General features: G+C 49.1%; 1 protein-coding gene across 4 annotated transcripts in view; it reads left to right on the forward strand.

Moving 5' to 3' along the window:
- The window catches only part of Pde4b (phosphodiesterase 4B), a 495360-nt gene that overhangs the window by 434295 nt on the left and 38385 nt on the right, over positions 1–22680 (forward strand). Inside the window, exon 1 of one of the 4 annotated variants that reach the window (XM_010605092.1) lies at positions 21432–21633. The exons of the other annotated variants lie outside the window; for them this stretch is intronic. The gene's annotated coding sequence lies outside the window, so the exon portion shown is untranslated. Of the gene's footprint in view, positions 1–21431; positions 21634–22680 lie in introns of those variants that run through there. 4 annotated transcript variants of the gene reach the window in all.

Raw genomic sequence — 22680 nt, forward strand, 5'->3', positions numbered from 1 at the left:
AAGCTCCACAAGGGATGGTCGATACAGGCATTGTGCTGCATTTTCAGCAAACATAGTCATAAGAGATCTGTAAACAATTGGTTAAGGCTATGTCCCAATAAAACTTTATTTGCAAAAATAGGACATGGACTATGTTTAGTATGCCCTGATATCCTCAAATTTCAGCTGCCAATTCCCATTTTTACTCTTTTATTTCCCTCTGAAATCTTCCTTGGGTTCTCTGTTTTCTGTAAACTGAGGTCTCTATGCTCTGAGCCGAGCGATATTTTCACACTTCCTGGTATTTTATGCTCCTTTTCTCCTCTGTTCTCGTCTCACACCTCTCTGAGCAGATAATATACTTGGCTATGGTTTCTACCGAGCCACATCCTTCCTAAACTTTACGAGAGTGTGTATCCGATTCACCTGAGAAGCCTTTGATGTTAACGCACACTGCTCATCTCCCATGCTAAATCCTCGTAGGCCCAGTGAGAACAAGGAGCACAGAATCTCACAGGCTTTGAAAATGTTGCTCAGCCCACTGTCACCCCGAACCACTCCTTATGGCAGTGCCAAAATCCTATTTTCTCCAAGAAGCCTTCTCTGAGCACCTTCACCCATACTGAGATTCTCTTTCTGTGGGCCTCCTCCCTGGGTCCTCGTTGATCACAGACTTCTTTTTGAGCATCAGCTGTATTATTTGTTTTCTAAACTTTTCCTGGAGTATGCATTGCTCTAGGGACTGTGGACACAGTTAGGAATCTGACCATAGCACCCTTCTCTCTGCCGATAAGAAAGGCAGACAACGGGTGCTGAAGAGTAAATAACATGTTTTCCGGTAATGAAAAGAAAACAAGATAATGGGTTAAGGAGTGCCTGGAGAGGGGGATTAGAAGGATAAAGAGGTGGTGTTTTCAGATAGGGAGGTCAGGAGAGTCTTGAGGAAGCTGTAATGTAGCCAGACTCCGGAGAGTTAAAGAAGAGCAGCCGAAGATCTTCCCCTCCCCTGAAAATGCTACTGAACATAGATGGTTGGCGTAGAAAGACTCAGACATGACTTTAAAAGGTTATCTTGTTTAGCATGGCCAGATAACATACAGCACAGGATGCCTAGCTAAGTCTGAATTTCGGCTGAACAACAATTTTTCAGTATAAACACTAATTGTAGTGTAAGAATGAGACAATCTGTTCTTTATCTGAAATTTAAACTTAACTGAGGATCCTGTTGTTTGTTGTTTTACTTGGTTATTTTTGGCTAACTGTGACAACCCTACATTTTACTCAAAGGAAGAGTGGCCCAAAATGAATTGTGCCTGTTCATACAGCTTCTTCAAAGTGGACCTGGAACAAAATCGGAATCTAAAGAAGTTTGGTGTTGATGTCTCAGAAACCTTACATTGTGTTGTACTGGCTTCTTTAGCAAATAATATGTCTCCTTGACCAGTTCTTAAGAGCCTATTGCTTCAATTTTCTAAAAAAATCATATATTAAATGCAATATTAATTCCTTCATTCATTACTCTCCTCCTATTGCAGTCTTGCAAAGAGATATTTTTTGGATAAAACGTTGGTACTACCCTCAAGTAAAATGGAGAAAATTAGCATGTGGAAGTCATTATAAATCATCTTAGATGACATTAAAGGGCCAGAACAGATAGATACAGGGGTCTGGACTTCTGAGAAGGGAGAAATTGCTTCCAGTCGTGAAAACCAAGGAAGACTTCATGTAAGAGCTAACTTCCTGCATAGACCATGGTGGATAATAATTTCACAAGGGATTATAAAGAGCACCATCCAAGGGTCGCTGCACTGAGAAGGATAGGGGAGTGAAAACAGTGGGACTGCTTTGGAGAAAAGCTCAACCCCGTGGTTGCAGTGGAGATGTTAAACCAGGGTAGTAAAGAGCCCTAAATGACAAAGAAAGGGGTTTGGATAAATTGGAGAGATATTAGGAGCCAGGAAGAAGGCCATAAATGAAGAAACCCAATCTGGTGGTGCCATTAAATGTGGAGACCAGGAAGAAGAGGACTGAAGACTTTCTAGTTAGCTGAACAAGGGCTTAACTCTGATTTATAATACGGCAGAGGGAAAGACAGGAGTGAATGCAGTAGACATTTCTGAGGCAGAACTCCTGAGCCTGCCAAATGATAGGATATAGAAATTGAGGAAAATGGAGATGTGGTGAAGATAAAACAGATTTAAATTTAGATGACTCAGGAAGATGGTGGTCCTATCAATAGAAATAGGAAAGTCGGGAAAAGGGGCGGATTTCAGTTGGGGAGTTGGTGACTTTATCTTTTAAAAATGTTTTTGTCGTAGTGTCACAGCTATGGGAGTCATCCTGGTAATCCTCTGTCTCTTGGTTTCATATTAAAAGAACAACTCAGCTAAAGAAAGTGACTTGCTGTGATCACCTAGCGAGCTAGTGGGATTGCCAATTGCAGAGTCTTATTCCCTGTTTCCCCTGAATGGCGCCTCCTGCATAAAATGATCAGTCTCAGGCTGGAAGTGTCATGGTGAGAGCCAGAGCTCTGATGGAAATGTCCACATGGCATTGGGTGCAACCAGGGGCGAGGTTTCGGGGGGCACCTGAAGGGAAATAGCATTGGAAGGCATGGAAGCAGGTGAGGCTTCCGAAAAGAGATAGAGTTTATCTAAATCAAGTGTGGGGACTTGTAAATCAAGTCACAGCAGAGAGGCTGTGACTGGGTAAAGGTAGCAGAGCGAGAAGCAAGATCATAGGCCCTTAAATTCAGGGCTGCTGAGGAGTGGAAACAGGGTTTAAACCAGTTCGGAAGCCGGCAGTGAATGGGGAAAGAGGGGGAATTGCTGCAGCTGGATCAGCAGAAGACTTCGAGGTTGTCTTTGGAAGGGAGGAGCAGAAATAAGTGTGCCGCTGGCAGCACCCGGGGCCAGGGAGCAGGAGAGGGTACAGGGACGAAGGGTGAGGCCATCACTGAAGCTGCGAGGTCCTGCACAGAAACCAGCGGGGCTGGGGAAGCATGGAACCGGGGGATAAAAGCGGTGACAAAGAGCTGCGCAGGCATGCGGGGGAGCGGGCGAGCTTTATCTTATCAGCGAGGTAAGAAGTTGGGTCCTCCCTTGACAGAGCTGGAGATTCGGAGCGGAGACAAGAATCTGTGTATACCGGAATGTTTAGGCCTTAAACTCTGGAGGAGCAGCAGGGTGGTGATAAAGCTGTGTTAGGTCAGAGCAGTTTATTTGTGGTAAAATTGCTCAGCAGTGGAAGGAGAAGGGCAAATAGGGAAAAGGGAGCCCCCCCATTCCCACAAGGTGGCTGGTGTTGTTTCCTGGGGTTTTGCTTGTGTGTTTTTTTTAACTGCTGTGCAGCAACTTATGTTGGGTAAAGAATCAAGCAGACCTGGAAAATATTGGTGTAAGGAGTTGGGAGAATGAAGTCTCACTGAGGGCAAAGATCAGGGTCTAGAGAGCCTCTTGCTGCTGGGCTGTGTGTACATTTTTTCAGTAATCCTCACGGAGAGTAATCACATTATGAGGTCACCATCATAGCCCCAGCTTTATAGGTAGACGTCCTCAAACTCAGCTGGCATAAGCACTGTAGTCAGTTACATACAACTCTAGCCCGGCATGGGGGTGCACACCTGTAATCCCACCGCTAAGGAGGCTGAGGCAGGAGAATCACGGTGAGCTCAAGGCCAGCCTGCGCTACCTGATGAGTTTAATGAATTCAAGCCCAGTGTGAACTATATATCGAGATCCCTGTCTGACAAAACAAAACAAAACAAAACAAAATGACGCATGACTGTGAGTGAGAAGCAGAACTTCCTGCTGCTACCTCCAGTAGCTCAGAGGAACATGCAGAGCGGGGCAGAATTGGGGTGGGGTTAAATGAGAAGTCTCAGAGTTGGCAGTGTGATCCGAAACTGCTGCACACTGCCGTAATCCCCTCAGTACTCTCCCTCGCGTTGAACGTGCTCAGTGCGCTGTTCCTGCCACTTTCTGAAGCTGTTCTGGGAGTCCTCTTTCGTCAGTGTCTTTCGTGCACTGTCCTGGCTGCCTCGAGGTGCCGAATTATGTGAGACACTGGAGAGCAGTCAGACTTGGTCTTTTGTGATGACGCTCCCAAGAGTACAGACCGGGTCCTAGGGGAATAGCCTCCATCCCTCCCCGGGGCAGTTATCCCCATGGGGTGCAACTTCGTAATGATTTCTCCCACCTCCCATACCACTCGGGCCGCCTTCACACCAGGGCACCCAGCGGGAGCAGTGCTCGCTCACAGGAGAGACACAGTGCACTCCCGGGAGAGAAGAGACTCCCAGCCTGTTCTCCAGACCAGCATAGTCACTGCCAGCCCACAGGAAACCCCTCTGTCCCTCCTGCCCAGCCAAACCCACGGGGTTGCCACTCCCTCAGCTTCCAGTGCGGCAGTCTTTGCTTCCTGGAACTTGTGTTCCATCATGTTTCCCATGCAGTGTCTGACGCCTGGTTGCTTCTGCTCCACACTTAGGTTTAGAAGATTCACCCCTGTTGCACGCAGCAATTGTGGTGACTGAATGTATCACTAATATAACCTTATTATGTGTTATGTGTGAGAAAATAGGGGCAACAAAGCTATGTATGTGTATGCGAGACATGTCTGTGTTATAAGATCTGTGTGTCAGAGACATGTCTGTCTGACACGCACTCAGGCATGGCCTTGTTAAAATGCCACTTAGTGGATGTGGTTTGTAGAAAAGGCATAAGAAAGCTCGGTGTGATGTACTCAACAGCACTGTCTACAAATCAGAAAGGAAGCCTCAGAACTCAGTGCCGTCGACACATAATTCAGCTCAGAAACAGGTTCAGTGCATGTGCTGACATTGTGAGGAAGAGAACGATCGTTGGGAGGGGTCTGAACTTTAGGGTTTGCCAAACTATTCTTAGTTGTTTGGAAATGATGTGCACATAGTCCTGGAAGTAGATTTAAGGAAACACCAGCTGCTGTTCAGTAATATCTGTCTGGGAAGGGCCCTGTGTTGACCATTCTGCAGTACAAATATAAATAACTGGATGTGACTTAAAACACATGACATGATGTTCTGAAGAACGACGTCCCGAGCGCTCAGAGATGTGGATGAGGGCGTGCGTGTGGCAGCAAGCGGGTCTTAGAGCTTCCGTGTTGCTCAGTCTCCCGAGGCTCAGTGCCCTCTTCTATACAGCAGAGAGGTGCCACCGCCAGCTCCCCGGGCTGCCGTGAGGACCAGGGGGCGTGGTGCGTGAGGAACACTTTGCAGGCAGCCAGGTAAGAAGATGGGGTGACATTGATGGACGGCACGTCCTTTTCAGAGCTGCTCACTGCAGGCCAACAAGAGGGGTAAATACCCAGACCCTAAGTACCCGGGTTGCAGCAGAGTTTGTCAGGCTGAGGGAGAACCAGGCCTGAAGGTTCTGACATAGGCTCTGTCACCAAGTCGTGGCCCTGTGGCTGCAGGAGGCTCCTCCAGCAGTGGTAACAACACTTCTCACAGTTGCTTGATAGGAAGCCCAGGAAAGAGCTCCTCCTGGCACATCACACCGTGCCTAGCGCTACCCTGCTACACGGCCTTGGCTTCTGTGACTCTGGGACAATAATACTAATAGCGCCTTGTCTTCCAGCAGCCACTGAGCACTGCTGCTAACAAGATGTCTGATGGGCATCAGCCTCTGGGCCACCTGGGAAGGCCTCCCACTGGTTGGTGGCTTTATTATTCAGGGGACTCTTCCAGACTGACTGAGACCAAGCTAGGCACCCTGGGGCCCGCACCATGTGGTGCCTGTTCATCTGCAGGCTCGGGGACCTAACGGGTTCTGCTGAGATCAGCCGCCCTCCTGCTCTCCACCACAGCCTTCCGGTCAGCCTGCTCCTCCCTGTGCCACCTTGAGCCTCCTGATAACGGAACACGGGAGTGAGGCCTGAGACACCACCAGGTCCAACATGCACAGTTCGCCGTGAGGGGCTGGGCAGGCTGAGCTGGAGATGGTTGAGAAAAGAGCCTGCCTCGCAGCTCCTGCGCAGAGCTCTTGGCTCTCCTGCCCCACACGTTCCTCTCGGGAGTGGACTGCACTCTCACGGCCAGTGCAGAGTTGTCACCTTCTTGAGTCTTACTTCTCACAGAATCCCCAGAACAGTGTATTGTTACTTGCAAATATGTTTTAGATCGGCTTAAATTTCAAGGGTATTCTCTCACACTCAAGTTTTTAGAGCCGAGCCAACATAAATGAAATCCTCCGATGATGCTCTTCCTGTGGACTGCAGGATTGGCTGGTGTCCTGCCTGTGAGAGATCGGTCCGTCTTCCCCCAGGACAGACAGTCTGTCTTGCCATCTGTCTCTCTCCTGCCCAGGTGGAGAGCTGGGGGCTCATGCGGGGCTGAGATGGCACAGGGCAACGGCCCAGAGTCGGGCATCGGAGTCCGGGCAGAAGGAGGGCACTGGCTGGCCTGTTCTAGGCACTCTGTGACTTTTAAAGTTTCCTTCTTTGTAAAACGGGAAGACAGTGCATCCTCACCAGGTATTTAGCATCAGCGGTGCGAGAAGTTCTTGGCACAGTGCTCGGCACCCAGGGAACGCTTAGTAAATGTGTCATTGTTAGGTTAGCACGAGTTCCGCGTGGATGTTGTATTTTCTTCAGTCTGGCACCTTATCTAAGTTGTGGGTGCACAGGACCTTGGGTGGTGTTGTCTGGCACATGCTAGGTACTCAGAGCTCAGAAGAGAGGGAGAAGGAAGGATGGAAGGAAAGGAGGAGGAGAGGCTGAAGGGCATTTGAGCTCCATCCCAAGAAACCTAGGATCAGGCCCCAGCTTTGCCAGCCTCTCACTGTGGAGCTTCGGCCACCTGGTGTCCGTGAAATGGGTTCTCCTTATGGCAAAGTGGGGGTGCTAGGGCCCACCTTGTTGGGTGTGATTGGGAGATGCGTGTGGGTGCTGTGTGCACTGAAACACGCTTGGGGACTTGGCCACCGTCACCCTTGTGCTGAGCAGACGGGTGGCGCTGTCTCCTCACCACATCTGAGGACCAGTCAGCCACTGTGCAGGCCACTGTGCACGGAAGAGAGGCCTGGGTAGGGCCCAGGAGCTGTTCCCTTCCAACACGTTTGCAGTGTAGAAAGGAGGCTCTGCCTGTGGCCATGGCCGGCGTCTACAGAGAGCTGCTGGGTGGGGCCCTTGCCCTTGATGGACCTCCTCCCAGTGCCCGGGAGCAGCGGGCACCAAGAGCGTGCGCGCGCACACGTGTGTGTGTGTGTGTGTGTGTGTGTGTGTGTGTGTGTGTATGGTGTGTGAGCCCATGTGCCGAGCTGCCCAAGCTCATCTGCTGTCTCCTTGGTCAAATGTCACCGGTATCATTTTCTCATTTCCCTCATGACACACATTTTAAAGCAGACAACTGTATTGCCCGTGACGTAAGTGGCACAGTGGCACAGCCAGGGGCAGACGGTGGCCCAGTGCCAGCAGAATAGTCAGGGCTGGCTCCTGCCAGCCCACTTCCTCACGTCAAATCCAGGGCCTGTGACTCTTACCTTCACCCTCGCACTCAGAGTCTCTCTTCCCTGGGGTACAAATCCCCTCGCGTGTGGGTCTGGGAACCCCTGGAGAAACACCAGTAGAAAGAGGTTTGCGTCAGTGCCCCGGTCCCCACCAGCCTTTGCAACCAGAAAAGCAGATCCTCCCCACTCTAAACCTAAATCCATCTTTAACCCCCCCTCTACCTCTAAATGAGGTGTTTCAGGGCCTGGAGGGCCAGCCTGAAGCCTTACAGCGGGAGCTTGGGTTTCCCCAGACATTTGGGAGGCTGAGGGCCCGTGGGTGTTGTGTTACTACCGTCTGTTACTGCAGTAATGCGCTGCACAATCTTGGTGGCTTAAAACACCACAGATCAGGGTTTGGCAAGGTGGCGATCCTTTCTGGAGATGCTAAGGGAAAATCCACACTTTTTCCTTTTCCAGCTTCTGGAAGGTGCACGTTTTCCTTTGGCTTCTGCCAAAGGAATTTTGGCATTTTCATGGGGCACAAAGCAGCTCTTGGTGATCTACTGTCTCTCTCTTGCGCATTTAAGGACCTGTTGATTACCCTGAACTCCCCCCAGTAATGCAAAATAGTCACCCATTATATTTAGGGCTGTCTCATGAACACCATTTTCTCTCTGTTGTCCCCCAACACACCATGTTTACAGGTTGCAAAGATGAGGGTAAGGATCTGTGAAAGTCTGTCACTCTGTCTACCCCAGGTATTGGGGTGATTCCAAGATCTCAGAAAGTCTCTGTGGCAGGACAGTGACCTGTGGCCCCTACACCAGCCACCTGCTTTGCAGGTCAAGTTTTACTGGAAGACAGACGCGCTTGTCTGTGTATCGTCTGTGCCACTTTTGTGCTAAGCTGGCAGAGCTGAATATTTGCAACCAAGACCCTGTAGCCCACCAGCCTAAAACGTGGCTGCCTGGCCCTCACAGTCCACTGCTGCTCGGCTGTCGTACTCCTTCCATCTCCAAATCTGACAGAAACTCTGTAGAATGTCTGTCAGAGCCCCTGTGGCTTTTTCATGCTTTCAATTTTTCTAAATCTCCTGGTCCCCTGTTAAAATTCTGACGGTGCCTACCTCCCTCTGTAGCTTTTCCCCCTCCACCTTCGATTCCCATGAAGCTGCTCAACCCCTGAGCATCTCCAGGCACACAAAGTGTCAAGTCTCTTCGTTTTGGTAAGCGTTCCTTCTGCACGGAATACATGTATCTTTTATCTCTTACCAGGCGAGCTTCTATACATCCTTTAAAACCCTGCCAGGCACAACTTCCTCTAGGAAACTTGGTCTAAAACTTCCACCAAGGGAGAAGTAATTTGTCCTAGTCTTGAACAGTCTTTCTCTACTGTTTCCTGTATCTCCTGCTTCATGAAAGGAATGCTTGTGTTTTCTTAGTGATGTTAGTTCCTTTCTCTCCACCTAGGTACTCATCACCTGGGAATGGAGGACTTGGTGAAATATGGCCAGGCTCTGAGGGTTTCTGGGTTTAATGGTTTTTCCATCTGGGAGGATTTGGCCTGATTCCTTCCAGATGCTGTCGACGAAGCAATCTGCCTTCAGCTTTTGCTCTAAAGAGCTGGAAATCATTCAAGTCGTTACCACTCGAAGCTTCACTTTTACTGGGTGCTGACTGGGGAGGGTGGAGCTGCAGGGGAGGGTGTGGAGGAGAGGAAGCGTGTGCCTTGCCTTTCTCCCTCCGGGAGAACACGCCACCTCGGGCATCACGTTCCTTTTCATGCCTTGCCTGGGGCTCTGCCCAAGTCCTGGGGAGCCACCCTAACCCTTTCTAGCTTGTGGGAACGGGTCCAACTCGGCGTGGTCCAGATTAGCATCTTTCCTCCGCCCCCATCTGCTCTGTGTCCCACTCCTCAGCTGGAAACCTCGCTGTCCCTACTCCTGTGTGCCTGGTCCTTATGCAGATGTCTCGGTTCTCTTGGCACTGCTCACAGCTCCTCTCTTCTCTCCACCCTGTGGTCACACCTTTCTAGCCCGCACTGTTTTCTGGGCAGAGTCCTAGAGCAGGTTCTCCTTGGGGTCACCACCTCAGTGGTTTCCTCATGAGAAGTCTCTTCCAGACTCCAGCCAGCCTGCTTGTCCAGGCCTCCCTCCTTCCCCAGGCCTCTCCCCTGTGCAGGAATTTCTGGTGCAGCAGCAATTGACTTCCAGTGCCTGCAGCCAGTGCTCAGGCCTCCCGCTCACCTCCTGCTTACCTTCTGTCAGGGCATCAGCCCACCTGGCTGCTGGCAGGCCGCTCTGGGGAGTCAGCAGCCCCCAGTCTGGCCTTACTCCTGCTGACCACACGTGGGAGGACAGTGAGGAGTGGTCTTCTGCTCTGTGCGACCCCCGGACTCTCTTCTTTCCATCCCCAGTTATGACCTGCTACTAAGTCCAGACGCCAGGGCACCTTGCCTGCGCCTCCCACCTGCTCTGTTACCATCTATAAATCAATCTACCACTCCAGCTTGTTTTGAAGATTAGTATTTTGTTGTTTTGGATTTTGTTGTATTTTTGTGGTGCTGGGGATTAAGCCCAGGGACTTTGCACTGAGCACCTCCCCCAGCCCTTTTTACATGTTTTGTTTGGGGACAGACTCTAACTAAGTCACTCAGTGGGCTCCAGCTTGCTATCCTCCCGCCTCAGCCTCTCAGGCAGGCTTGTGCCACCAGGCCCTGGGGACTTGCCTGGCTGGTTGTGATAACCAGCATCACCTGTCTTAGCTGCCCACTCCAGTGCTGCAGTCTCAGTGCCGGAGCTCTTAGTGTTTGGAGTCAATTAGAGCAAGTGAACGAAAGGGATTCGATCACTGCTAGGCATAGATGATGCTCCTGCTCCTAAGTCTGGAGTGGAAAATTCCACACTCGGCTCTGCACACTACAGGCAGCCAAGGCGTACTGCTTTGCCTGCTCACAGGCAAGTGGTTATTAAACGCCTGCTGTTTACCAGGCTCTGTGCAAGGCCTGCCATTGGCAACTGCAGTGGACTTTCTCTAGAGGAATCGCTCCCTGCTCCCCAGTTCAGACCTGTTCTCCCCACCTAGGTGGAAGTGCAGGATGGGAACCTTCAGCTCAGGTTTTCCCTGAGGCCTGGTTCTGAGCCTGGGCCTGGAAGTCTCCATCGCTGCGTGTGCTCCCACGCCCTTCTGCTGCTCAAGCTGTGGGCTGTGCCAGCTGGGGCTCCAGAGAGCTCCCTCTGAATCCAAACTACACCTATTTGAAACTCATTCAAAGTGTAGCTATAATTCATTCAGTCAATGAATCCAGTTGGTGAACAAGCTCTATTCAGCAAGCTTGCTATGTTAAAGCAATCGCTCAGCAGACCAACTTGACTCTCCCAATGTGGGTGCTGTGTTTCTGCAGTAAGATTTGCAGCACCATTTATTTTTAAAAGCAGATGAGTATTCCCTTGTTTACTACTGTGCCAAAGAATTCAACCTTTTCAAATGTGAGGGAAGCTTTTAAACTGGATAGCACAACATTGTGTGACAAATGCCAGAACAAAACACAAATAAACAACAAACCCTGCGTAAGGAGAGGACAGCTTTAAAACAATTACTCTAGGACTCTGTTCTCTAGATTATCTTAGACTGGAGATGTTCTGAATCAGAGTCCAGTTGCTGTGTGTGTGTGGAGATGGCACAGAGACCAGGACGTCAGGAGGGACATGCAAAACATTTTCAGTCTTCGTCTGGATGTGTGTCTGGGGGAAGATTGATTTAAGCCAGCACTTTCTACCTAGCTTGCACGTTTACTTTGGCAGGATCTCACTGGTAAACACTGGTTTCAACCAAACACTGAAATCTTTAATCGCATTCAAACAGGCCCTGCATTATTCTGTGGTAGACACCACATTGGAAAAGAAGAAACAGGGAAAAAGCAAGCCCAGCCCCTTGCTACAATTTTTGAAGAGTCAGAAGGAAAAATCAGAATTAAGTAAAATTTTTAAGAGGGAGAGATGCCAAGAAAACCACTGCTGAAATACAAAATTTTGTTTTCCTAAAGTCTGGAGCTGTGTTAAGTGACGTAGTTTACAAACCAGGGGAAATTAGGACAGGCACGGAAGTCCTGCTAAATTAGGAGAAACTGGCCACAGGAAAACGAGCTAACTGCGACATACTCTGCATTGGCTTCTCTGATTCTCAAATAATCTTTGTTTGCTACTGAGTCAAGTTGGGTTGCCATGAAACCCTGGGCCTAATTTTATATTTTGTTGGAAGTTCTGAATCTGTCCCGTAAAGCAACTGTTTGTCAACCCACAGAGGCTGCAGAAAAGCGTACAGTTAACCTTTCCTAGCACGCACACACAGACTCCCAAACCCAAAGAGCCAGTCCCTTCTGTGTCTTCCTCAGCATCCCGCTGTGCCTCTCAACCCCGCCAAATCACCCCAAGAGTCCCTGAATCTCCTGCTCACTCCCTACACTTTCTCCTAAATTCCCACCCCTCCCACATTAGACACAGCCCCAGGCTGCTCAGATACTCTCTGAAAAAGCCTTAAGAGGACTGGCTGTCTTATCTCTCCGGAATTTGTCTCCTCTTTGTTGAATAAAACCAGGCTCACCAGGTTCTAAGGTGAGTGTGAGATGAATAGTCAACCATGGAGCAGGTCGCTTGAGAGAAATATTGTTGTTTTCCTTTGTTAAGTCAGCTCCCAGAAGTGAAGGAGGAGGTAGGAGTTGGAGGAAACTATGTTTGAAAACAGTAGGCCCAGGTAGAACAGTGGTCATCAAACCCGGTGGGCTCCATATTTGGGACAGGAGCTTCAAGAGCAATTGCAAAAAGGACAGGGCCAAGAGGCCACCCTGGAGAGACTGCAGGCACGCACGCACACGCACACATACATGCACACATGCACTCAGGGCTTAGCCCGTGCATTGGCCCCAGGGAATTCCGAGTCTGCTGTACTGATAAGGGTCGACTTTGTACTCAGGCTGGATTAAGAAACGAGCTCTAGTTTGTACTTTGTGGTGTGATTAGAGGCAGATTGTGTAACTTCCCTGAGCTGAGCTCAGTTTGCCTGGCCTATGCCAGAGGGATCATAACTGCTTCCCGGGGTTGTTGAAGGGATTAAGCGAGATAATGTTCAGGGTCTTTCACATGCAGGTTAGGAGTAAACTTGTGCCAGTCCAGTGTCTCACTGTGACCTGCTCGCCCCAGAGCTGGTTTATTGACAGCTCAGGACGCAGACCACTGAGGAAGCCTCCAGTCCTCGGAAAGTTACCAAATTGGTTTCTCGTCTATAAAATAAAATGATCCAATATACATAAAATAATATATTGTCAAATTATGCTAGAGATTAAGTGGACCTAAAGTGTTTAGAAACAGTGACCAGCCAGGTATGGTGATGCACACCTGTAATCCCAGCACTCAGGAGGCAGAGGCAGGAGGATCACCAGGAATTCAAGGCCAGCCTGGACTACAAAGTGAGACCCTGTCTCCAAAAATGAACAAACAAAGAAACAGTGACCAGTGTTCAATAAACATTGGCTACCCCCGTCACTGCATCACCGTTTTTAAAGCAAGCGTTGATGGTGGAAGGAATGGAGACCTCAGGGTGAGCGTGTACATCTTGCCTTTGCTGTTCGATCTGGGACTGTCTGGCCCCACAGAAATACAGTGCCAGCTCCTGAGGAATTTAAAATTTTCCAGGAAGTACTCAGAAAGGAGCAATCAATTCTAACAATGTAGACTACCTGAGTTAATGTTACCATTTCAACATGCAATCAAATGTAAATATCGCTTCGCTATTTTCCGTCCTTTGTGCACACAGTCTTTACCGTGTCCTACGTTATCCCAGCAGCACACTTCACATCAGACTAACCGCGTCTTAACTGCTCTGAGAATTAGCAGGAAAGCCAGCTCCTAAAGCCAGATCCTCACCTTGATGAGCCTCAATTATCTCATTTGTAAAAATAGAGATAACTTTAATTCTTCTGCTTGCAGAAGAAAATGAGCCAACTGGAAAATGACGTGTGAACTGCAATCGGTTGTGTGCAATAGCAGGCCGCCCGTTCCGTACAGCACAGATCAGAGGCAGTGCCCCTCTCAGACGTGGCCTGCCAGGGCTCCTGTGTAAGCCCGCACATCGCCCCAGGTAGCCCTGGGGAGAGACACGTTCTGGTGGGAAGATGGATGTCATTTCAGCTGCTTGTGTTGCAGCAGATTGGAAAACCTCTAGTCTCTTCCTCCTCCTCCTCCTCTTCCTCCTCCATCACCATATTTATGCTTAACAGCAAATACATTTCCTCTGTTTCTCTGTGACAACTTTCATTCTAAATGTGGAGCTACACTTAGGTACAAATAACTTTGGCATCCCTGTGATAGAATCGTAATTTGAAACCTCACTGATTCTTTAGCTCTATGTTTTGCTACAAATTATAATTTCTGATATTAATAATTTACTGCACCTTACAACTGTATGGTGATCAGATCGATAATGTATCTTCTCACTGCATTGCAGAGAGCAAGAAGACTAACCCTAGACTCAGCCTAGACTCAGGTCTGGGGATCTGCATTTGCTGGTTGTGGGTCTGGGCTCAGACATGGCACTCCTCAATCTTGTGCCTTCCTCTGTGATACAGAGACAGTAGCAGATCTCTCACAAGATATGAAGAGGATTAGGAGAGATGACCTAAGAAAGCAATCTATAACTGCAAAGCATTAGGCGACTATAAAATGGTCTTACAAGATTTATACAACACTTTGTGCATGCCATTCTTCTATTGAATAATTTTCAATGGCTCCACATCACCTGCCAAATCAAGTAAGATTCCTTACTTAAAAAGCTCTCCAAGATCCGGCTGTGACTTTATTACTTTTGTGAGTTTCTCCTGCTCTACTCCACCAAATGCCCTAACCAAACAGGACTGACGTACCTGTCCTTCCCAAGCAAGACTGATCGCTGGGACACGTTTCTAACTTCATCCCATTCTTCACCTGGTCCATTGCTTTCTTCATTTTTGCCTCTCTCAAAATTCCACCCAGGGCCGGGGATTTAGCTCAGTGGTTCCGCCACCTGCTTTGCAAGCATGAGGTCTGGAGTTCAGTTCCCGGTACCAAAAAGAAAAAAAAAAAAATCAGAATTTCACCCATTCTTTGGCCTCTAAATCTCTCCTGATCTCCCTCTCCTCCTTGTCTTAGACTCTAGTAGACTCTGAACTCTGCCTGTATCTTTCTTGTGACAGCTGAAAAACCCATTTGGGATTCTAGTAACATGAAGTGCACAGAAGCCTGTAAGAAGTTTGTTAAATACAGCCACTCGGTGAGAGTTAAGTCTTGAAATCTGTAGGTAAATGTGAAGACGTCTCACAGAAAGGCAGAGTGTTCCATATGTAAAAACTGGCTACTCCGGAAATCTAACCAAGAATGCAAAAGACACACATTGCTCATTGAATAGATCAGCAAAAATAAAGTGGTTTGTCTGCACACTTGCAAGAAAGAACAAAGAACAAGAATTTTTGATGTCACGTCTTCAATTCAACAAGCCCTTTCCTTGTGGTGATTGCCCATCTTTTGACACGTTGAGCAAGTTGATGGGACCGTGAGTATTTTTGGAGCTACTCGTGGAGAATAGATGCTGCTCTGTGTAAAAGGCCAGCCATTAAGACATGATCGCCAAGCATCGAAGAAGGGAGAAAGCCACTGGCGATAAAATACGATCTGTTGGAAAAAGCGGCCTGCGCACGGTGTCACGAGACTTCAGAGGACGGAGTTAGTTCTTCTCGGGATATTTTGAAGCCAGTGTGTAGGAGACCATCGTAGGCCGTGGTGTCTGAAATTAAGCAAGAGTCAGCCAGAGAACAAAGCTGGGAGAGACACTTCAGGTGGGTGGCAGTGTGTGAACAGAAACAACCGCCGTCTCGCTGGCGCAGCTGCGCGTGGTGGGCTTCAGGGGGGCGCCTATTGGAACCGTGCAGCCAACTGCTCTGCTCTGATTTTATGCCTCCAGAGCGGTCCTGTGATTAGAATCTGATGTCTAATGGAGAGGAGCATGGCACAACCAGGAGGCAGAAATCTCTTCTGTGTAAATAACTGCCGTGTGTGTGTGTGTGTGTGTGTGTGTGTGTGTGTGTGTGTGAATGCATTGGCCTCCGATCCGCTATTTAGATTCTCGTGAGTTGGACTCATATGAGCTGAATGAACTCAAAATACACGGATACAAATCCCAATTCTGGGCCTAAAACACTGGTATGATGGTGAATTTTGGTCATCAACCAAATCACCACCCTTGAGGCCAAATAGTTTCGGTCCATGAACGTCTCACATCCTCCCTCTGTCTCCTCTGCGGCCACACAGCCCTAGCCCCGTCACCTCCTACTCCTGTAGGCAATTTACAAAATAAGCTTCTGAGTTCATTCCTGTTGCTAGAACAAAGTGAGCCTGGGTCATTCACAAAGAACAGAAGTGTGTTTCTCACTGTTCTGGAGGCTGAAGTGCGTGACCAGGGCAGCTCAGGCTCAGCATGCGGAAGCCGCCGTGCCTGCCGGGGTGGTCCTCAGAGATGCATCCTCAGAAGACACGGGCTGTGTCCTCTAATGGGCAGAGGGACAGGAGGGCACAAGGACCTGGCTACGGCAGCTCTCTGCAGCTTTTCTAGGGCTGCTGATGCATTCACGAGACCTCTGCCTTTGTGGTTTTTCTCCTCCTGATGTCCCCAGCTCTTAATATTACTGCACCATCAGTTAAGATTTGACATACCAATAGATACAGTTATTATTCTCACTACTAACTGAGACCTAGACAGCTTAATAAACTTCTCCAAGCCAGGAGTGGTAGCTCACACCTGTAGTGTAATCCCAGCATCTTGAGGCAGGAAGATGGCAAGTTTGAGCCCAGCCTGGGCAATTTAGGAACTTAGCAAGATCCGGGGGTGGGGGAGAGAGAGAGAGAGAGAGAGAGGATGAGGGAGGAGAGGGGAAGGGAGGGGAGGGGAGAGGGAGAGGGAGAGAGAAAGAAGAAAGGAAGCTTTCTCCAAGTTTAGATAAGGACGAATGTGGTGCCAGAGTACAAACAAACCTTAGCAGTCTAATTCTGAGATCATGTGTCCAACCAAATCTGTCTTGTGTTTGTCAGATAAATAATCAGAATGTAATTGCCGCCGTCTCCTCCGTGTCATTGATCTTCTGTGCCTGCACAGTGGATAATCAAGTCCCACAGGTGCTCATTCTCTTGAGCCAGAGGCCCATGTTTCTAATGTAGTGAGTGTAGATTCTGATTAGTGAGTAAATGCCGCAGTGGGAGTTTCCAGGAGAGCATTTTTTGGGAGGACAAAGTCATTGAAAGAATGGGAATTAGGGCAAAAGGGAGCCCTCGGGAGGCTGGCTGTGGTCGGAGAAAGAGCAGATGGGCCATTTGTCAAACAAGACCACAGAATTTAGATTCTTCTGTCTCCCTGTCTTCCCGCCTGTGTCTCTTCCTTCTCCCTGCACTTCGCCCCACCTCTCCCTCTTTTCTCTCCTCATCTTATGAGTTTGAGTACAATGTCACACATGCCTGAACCTCCATTTTCTCCCATGCGTAATGGAAAACGTGTGTCATCATCATCATGACTTCTGCCTCGCGGGATTTGCTTTTCACAGAAACAATGAGATATGCGAGGGAAAGTGTCTGGCCAGCTGTCAAGTTGTGTACAAAAGCCAGTTGTGATTGGAGGTTTGGTTTCATTTCTAGTCTTGCAGGAGTTCACTGAAGACTGGGGCAATGACCCGCTTTTCCAGGTTATTTCCCTTGAGGGCTGGCTGTGTATCTGTCCTTCAGTGAATCCACTCAGCGAATTCTCTGTTAGATGCAGTTGCAAAGTTGCATATTCGTAAAGACACGTGAATAAGGCCACACAGGGCTCACATATATTCCCTCTGAAAGAACTGCACTGCAGAGTCCACCAGTGCTCTGTGGTTCCTGTCATTTACTCTAAAAGTGTGTTACTTCTGGTTAGAACAACATGCCTTCCTCACACATTGCACTCCAACACAAGTGTATTTCACTTACTAAACATTCATTGAAAGAAAATCTGTAGGTCTGACATAACAGCTTATGACAAAGAAAGATACTGTTAACTAGAAAGGGGAGAAATCATAACCAAGACCATCAAGTAAATAGGCCACTATGCTCAGCCTAACACCCTTAAATAAGGACAGCCGATCTCTTTATGTAGGAATCTGTTTTACGTTTTAGTTTATGTGCTGCCAAAGCCAGCACAAAACTATTTTACATTTTAACAAGTATTTATCACATCATGGAAAGGAATATAAGAAAGACATCTGTGTGCTAACTCCAAGGCACTGAGGCCTGTTGGGAAACACAGACTAAGGACGTCTGTGGGCTGAAAGCTCGTGTGTGAGGCTGGAGTCATAGGGCAAGTGTAAAGAATGTGGTGAGTCCACATCCAAGGCTCAGAAGAAGGGGGAAGGAGCCCACTCCGTGGATTCACCCTTGGAGATGGGGAGGGGTCTCCAGGGAGCACTCAGTGTGGTGACAGGGCCCCTTCCTCCACGTCTGCCGCAGTGCTGTAACCCAGCACCCGGGCCAGCTGTACACGTTCAGGGCACTTTTGTGGAGTGAATGAACACATGAAAGCTTAGTGTACATTTACTGGGTCAGATGCACCACTGTGCGGTGTGTCTGTTAGGAGCTAGAGAAAACCAGCAGCTCTAACCCGAGATGAGTACCAAGGGGACAGTGCCTGTGTGTGCTGCAGTGGGAGGGATTTCATGGCCAGCTTTACATACGCTCCTGTCCCTCGGGTTACGGCAAGACTTCACTGCATTTCGCTATCAAATGTATAAATCTGCCCTTGGGAAAATGATTCAGGGCGAGAGAAAGGTGTGAGAAGGGAGGAAAAAGTTCCGATGTGTGTCAAATGCTCCGCACGGGGTGATTCACTGAATTCTGTCATCCTGCGCGGTCTTCCCATCTCATGGGTGAAGAAACAGAGGAACAGTGGAGTCTCTCTCGTGTAGGGTCGCATGGTATTGCGTGGTGGGGTCCGGACTGCTAAACAGCTCCTGGACACCAGTGTCCCTCACTGACTCAGATCCAGCAGGAGCGCCCTGGTCTGTGTCACACGGAGATCACCCTCTTTTCCTGTTACCGTGGATCAGGGGCGTGACACTCACTCAGAATCTGTTACAGGCACGCATTGCATAGCTCAGCCCGAGGAAAGGAAAAGCATGTTAAGAAATCCTGCCCTTGTGTCGATAAACCAAGCTTTCCCTGCAGGAGACTCTGTTGAAATCCTGCACAGAGAACCAGAAACAGAGAACAGTGCCTAAATGACAAGTGTATAAGTCGGTGAAATTTCAGAAAATGGACTCCTACGAGCAGTATCCAGACCAACAAGCAGACCACTGCCCACCCCGCTGAAAGCCCCTCAAGGCCCTGCTGGTCACCGCCTGCAGGAGAGGTCACTGCCTTGCCTTCTCAAATCAAGGGTTCGTTTTTACCCCAGACATTTTAAATATACATTCTAGGATATGGGTTCTTTTGCTTAGCCTTCATTGTAGGAGATTCATCCCCACTGTCACAATGGTGATAATTCTGATTCACTTAACGATGAATATAACCTTGCAAATGGTTACCACCTCTAACAGGAAAATTCCGGTTCTGTGGGGCCCATGAGCAGAAAGCTATTTCCATTTGTTATGTGCTTTCTTCAAGTGGAAAGTGGGGCAAGACTTGCCAGCCATGTTTCTGGTACTTGCAGAGCTGTAACAAAATTGCATTTAGATGTGGTCTGCAGGAAATGTGCAGCATTGGGGTGTACAGCGATGCCTTCGCTTGCCAGTTTTGTGTATTTGAGGACAGAGCACACGGGTCCCTCTGCCTATCTCCTCATCTGTACTAAGAGTGATGAGATGTGCAGTTTCAAAGTTAAATGATGTCGCATAAAGGGCGTCTGTCCCTACCTTTCCATGAGACCGGTGGAGAAATAAAGTTGCACGTTCGTACGTGGGCTGCAGAGGCTTCCTCGGGCCTGGTTTCTGTCACCAGCTCAGCCCAGACTTCAGCCTGCTGGGACCCTTCCCATATTTTCTGACTACAAACAGATGAACAGATGTTTGTGGCCAAGAGAGGTTTCTGATTACCCTTTCCTGCTGTCATTCTTCACTGGACACTCATGCACACACTGCTACAGGATTTGCACGGGAAGACCAAAGAAATTCAACTATGAGCCCAAATATTAGGTGACCTGAAAAATTATTAAAACAGAAAAAAGAAACAGTTTGTACTTCGTGATTCTATTTGATTCTGTTTCTATTGTGGACACACACACATGTACACACATGCGAAGCCATGAGCACTAAGGAGTTAGTAACGGGGAACTCATCTTGGTAAAAACATGAGACTTGTTGGAGATTTACTACTCTGTGATCTTCTCATTTTCTACAGTGCACCTCTGTCCCTTCTGTGATGACAAATGGGAGATCTGCAGAGGTGCACTGTGGAGATTTACTGTCTGCTTGTTGTGTGTATTCTCCTCCCTACCTCCCCCATGAGGATAGGACATTTTCCTTACCCTCTTTAAGATGGGAAGAAATTTAGTCTGAGAATTTAAGTCACCTGCTGGAGGTCACCCACCAAAGCATGAAGTGGAGTGAGACCTGCACCAGGGTTTCTGAGTAAACATTGCGTGGGCTCCTGGAAGGGCTGCGTCAAGTGGATCAGAAAAGGGAAGGGGAGGCTGGGGAGTGAAAGCATTTAGACAAGCAATTGTGCAATTTTAAATAGAAAAGACCCAAGAGTAAGGCGCAGCTTTACATGCAGTATTTCCAGGAATGTGTGTGTTTTGCAGCGCTGTCCTGAATCTTTTATTTCATAGCTCAAGATACGGTCTTGCCAGGAAACTGGAGGGAACCATTTGCTTTAGTCAACTTCACCTCTGACTTCTGAGTTTGCGCCTTAGAGTGAATTAGAGATCTTCACGCCTCCTCCATGTCTCTCCCTGGGAGATGTCGCAAGAATTCTTGAGCATTGTGTTTCGGCTCCTCTGAGGAAGCTCCTGGAGCGTCCTCATGCCTCACCACCGGATCAGTATTCACTGCGATTATTCATCTTTCGCTCCTCCTGTTTCTCAGGGTCCATTGCAGTACCTCCCAGACCTACCGAAGAAGAAAGTCTTCCTTTGCCACTCTCATTAGAGTGAAAGAGGGAAAGCGTTGAGGACGGGAAGGGAGCTGGTTCTTCCTGCTCCCTTCCTCGGAACAATCTTGCCAACAAGGAGTGACCGCATGGCATTCTGGTCGCGCCGCCTGCCCTGGCTCGTGTGAGCCTTGCTCCTGTGCTGGGAAGCGTGTTCCTTCTCCACGTGAGCCTCAGGAGCACGCAACCGTGCTCCCGGGGCCCCAGGTTTGCTGTCCCGAAACTCAGAATTTATCCTGGAACTTTGATTTCATAGGTGGTGTCATCGGACAGCGAAATGTGTGCCAGTAACGTGGGGCCTCTCCTCCATGCCTTGCCATCTCCCTGTCTCTCTTGTTTTGGTTTTACGCTAGGCGAGTGCTGCAGCACTGAGCTACTTCAGCCTTGGGGTCGCAGCCCCGCTCTCCCTCTGATGCCCAGCGCCCAGGGATTCACCCAGCCTCCTCTCTGCTCGACCCGTGAGCACTGCTTCCCTGCGGTAGGCCTGGGTGCAGGGACAGGAGGGTGCACGTGCTCCTTTCAGTCAAGCAGACACAGGAGCAGCTGCCCCCATTCTGGGCTGGTGGAGCTGTAATGGGGTGGACAGAGACAATGTTTGGAGAAAATGAACCTCTTGTTCTCTCTGGCCTGCTCATGACCCAGCGAAGAGGTGGCAGCGCTCTCGGCATACACTATGTCACCTAAAGTGCTGTTTGCCCGGGAGCGCTACACTGCGGCTCTGGGAAGAAAAAACTACTTCCGGGGTCACGCCTGCCTGGGGCGCAGCGCATCAGGCCGGCACTGGGAAAAAGAAACTACTTCCAGGGTCACGCCTGCCTGGGGCCAGCGCATCAGGCCGGCGCTGGCAGGAAGGGCACCCGCTGGCTAGTGTGCTGTGTGTGCCCCCCGGGTTGTAAGATGTGGGCTTCCCGGCCTGCTGGGTGGGTCTGCACCTACCCCGTGGTGTCCCTCTGCCAGAAGAAGTAGGAAATGCAACAGAACTCACTCAGCCACTCATCCATTAGGACAAAGGTACCAGCATCGTGTAAGATATTAACACTAATGGAACCAAGATGTGGGTCTGTGTTATCCCTGCAGCTTCTCTGTCATCTGTCTCAAAGTATTTTAAAATAAGAAGTTTAGAAAAACATATCATGGCAGAGGGAGAACGTAGACGAGAGAGAAAAAAGTCTTCAAACTCTAGAAACAGAAATCTCCCTGCGGACGATTTGCACATTCTGACTGTGAGTCCACCCCTGCTGGAGATGCAGTTCTGCCACTGACCGCCCACTGGCCCTGTGCCGTGCCAGGCTTTGAACTGCGTCGTGGCCATGAAGAATCACTCTTGTGCACTGACCGTCTAACGGCCACGAGGTCCTTGCTGTAATTTCCCCTTTCATGACTTCCCGAGGTGAATGCTCTTATCTTTCACATACAGAGGTAAGAAAGAGATTGAGGTCCAGGATCACACAGCAAGAGCAAGAAAAGAGTCAGTCTTCCCGGCTCGCTCCGAAGCTGGTACATGCGAACCGTTCTGCCAGGGCCTCTGGGGAGGCGCTGGTCCATTCCTCCAAGTACTTCCCGGGTCAGCGCTGGAAGTGGAGCCCCAGCGTGGCAGCCCCCTGAACTGCTCAGGGCTCTCCTAGTATGAATGCGCGGCAGGTGGGTGGACCCCACACCGTGCTTATCTCATTCATATCTGTGCCCCCTGCTTTAGTGACCACACCCAGTGGGGCACAAGGGAAATCCTGGCTGCAGATTAAGAATCTGGGAGGCAGCGAGTCTAATGTCACTTCAAAATGGAGTAACGTTTGCTTTAAAAACTATTGTTGTTGGCCTGAGCAAAAGCAGGTGATGAACGCCTCCATCAGCCAGGCACCCACGTTTCCTACTGGACCAGGCTAGGGGGAAAGAAGAGAGTCACGCAGTGAACTGGCTGTGGTGGCCACAGCCAATTGTTACATCTTTGAAGGGTCCCGTTTTAAAAAATCTCTGTGCTCTGCTTGTATAATTATTGTATTTCCTATGTGAAGCTAGCGTGGAAATGAGATGTCTTTCTTCCTCTTCTTAAGAAGAAAT

Source organism: Fukomys damarensis, unplaced genomic scaffold (genome assembly GCF_012274545.1).
Source record: "Fukomys damarensis isolate Sample0158 unplaced genomic scaffold, DMR_v1.0_HiC HiC_scaffold_33, whole genome shotgun sequence".
In the NCBI taxonomy this organism is placed as follows: Eukaryota; Metazoa; Chordata; class Mammalia; order Rodentia; family Bathyergidae; genus Fukomys; species Fukomys damarensis.